The sequence below is a fragment of the Cyprinodon variegatus genome, unplaced genomic scaffold (assembly GCF_000732505.1).
Source record: "Cyprinodon variegatus isolate N-32 unplaced genomic scaffold, C_variegatus-1.0 Scaffold2200, whole genome shotgun sequence".
In the NCBI taxonomy this organism is placed as follows: domain Eukaryota; kingdom Metazoa; phylum Chordata; class Actinopteri; order Cyprinodontiformes; family Cyprinodontidae; genus Cyprinodon; species Cyprinodon variegatus.
Genome location: NW_015152653.1, coordinates 9,672 through 12,090, shown reverse-complemented (window position 1 = coordinate 12,090; position 2,419 = coordinate 9,672).

The following is a 2,419-nucleotide window of genomic DNA, read 5'->3' as shown; positions in this document are numbered from 1 at the left end:
TCATGATGAGGTGCTGACTCCAAGCATGTTCTTAGAGCATTCATTGATTTGGATCCTTACCAATTGATAAAAGTTAGTAATGTTTTCATAAAGGATACCATTCTTATTTTTAACAGTACAACACATGTGGTACAGGTTTAGACCCAAAAATACACACTACAAAATAACTATTGTATGCATGTCATTGGCAACTAATGTTGCTTATTTTTGTTAATTGTACACTATTTTTATTACTTATTAAACACTGCAATTTTCATATCTTTCCTGTTACTGGTTTAAGTATTCCTACAATTGCATTACTTTGCAACTTTAAACAACTTGTTTATCAACAATCAACAATGTTGATAATGTTTCCTTTTATCTGTGTGTCTCCAATATCTGAACGTTCATACAGGTCAACACTGTGGTAATTTCCTGTAGTTGTGCCAGGTCCACTGAAGAATAGAAAACAAGATATAAACATTTCAATCTTTGTTATTTAGATTATAGACATAAGCCTATAGAAAATAAAGTGATAAAGTTGGTTTCTACTTACCCTTCTGTTGGATGGGACCAGAATCTTAAAAGAGATGGTTTTCTGGTTTTCTTGTTTGGCCTTAAATCTTCCAGGTCTCCTCGTGCTCGCAGTGACGCCATTGTGGTATGGCAAGCCGATTGAGCCAATAATCGTCCGCACAATGACGCGCAACTCCAACACGTATTTTACGCGAGCGCGCGTTTTTTACGTCACTGCGGGTTTCCAGCCAGAACGCGCGATTATTGGCCCAATCGCCTTGCCATATCCCAAAGGGGGGTGCGCGCGCCCCCCGCGCCCCCGCCTGAATCCGCGCCTGGGAAGCGAAACATCTTCATACTGGGAAACAAAGTCCAGAAGATTGTTTTTAGTTTTATTTTTTTGGAATGGCTATGACCTGGATGATTGAGAATCTTCACCAGCGATTCAAAAAGAACTTAATTGGCTGCCAGTGTCTTATAGGATCCTGTTTAAAATTCTAGTTTTGTCTTTCAGAGCCTTCCATGGTCAGGCTCATTCTTCCATCAGTGATCTGGTCCAGCTTACAGCCCTGCGCGGGCTCTGAGGTCTGTGGATCAGAATCTGTTGAAGGTTCTATTCACTCGTTTTCATACCATTTAAGTACACTCCACATCTTGCATCATCACATCTGTTGGGGGGGTGAAGCATGAGCATGTGTTATAGGACCCGAAAGATGGTGAACTATGCCTGGGCAGGGCGAAGCTAGGATAAAACTCTGGTGGAGGCCCGTAGCGGTCCTGACATGCAAAACGGTCGTCCGACCTGGGTAGAGGGGCAAAGAATAATCAAACCATCTAGGCGTTGTGTCTCGCAGTTTTATCTGGTAAAGCGAATGATTAGAGGTCTTTGGGCCGAAACGATCTCAACCTATTCTCAAATTTTAAATGGGTAAGAAGCCGGCTTGCTGGGCGTGGAATGCGAGCCTCCCAGTGGGATTACTTTTGGTAAGCAGAACTGGCGCTGCAGGATGAACCGAACGCTGGGTTAAGGCGCCCGATGACAACGCTCATCAGACCCCAGAAAAGGTATTGGTTGATATAGACAGCAGAATGATGGCCATGGAAGTCGGAATCCGCTAAGGAGTGTGTAACAACTCACCTGCCGAATCAACAAGCCCTGAAAACGGATGGTGCTGGAGCGTCGGGCTCATACCCGGCTGCCGCCGGCAACAACGAGGGCTAGCCCAGGGCGTGGGCCCGAGTACACCGCGGTGCAGATCTTGGTGGTAGTAGCAAATATTTAAACGAGAACTTTGAAAGACGAAGTGGAGAAGTGTTCCATGTGAACAGCAGTTCAACATGGGTCAGTCGGCCCTAAGGTCCTAAGCCCGGGGCGAAGGCCTACGTCACCCCCGGCCGATCAAAAGGGAGTCGATCGGCACAGTGAGGCATCCAGTGCGGTAACGCAAATGAACCCAGAGAAGCTGGAGGGAGCCGCGAGGAGAGTTCTCTTTTCTTTGTGAAGGGCAGGACGCCCTGGTATGGGTTCGCCCCGAGAGAGGGCCCGTGCCCTGGAAAGTGTTGCGGTTCCTGTCTGGCGTCCGTTGAGCTCTCGCTGGCCCTTGAAAATCCGAGGGAGAAGGTGTAAATTTCGCACCAGACCGTAACTATATCTGCAGCAGGTCTCCAAGGTGAACAGCCTCTGGCATGTTGGAACAAGGGGGTTAAGGGAAGTCGGCAAGTCAGATCTGTAACTTCGGGAGCAGTCGCCCCACCGCCCTCCCCTCTCCGCCGCCGGGAGCCTGGTGGGTGGCCCGCCTTGCGGCGGCTCGTGTGGAGGGCGGGACCAACGGAGGGAATGCGGTCGGTGCCGGTGGCGGCAGCGGCGTCTCTGAACGCCTGCCAGGCCCTTCTTGTGGATCTCTTCCAGGACCTAGTTTGCACT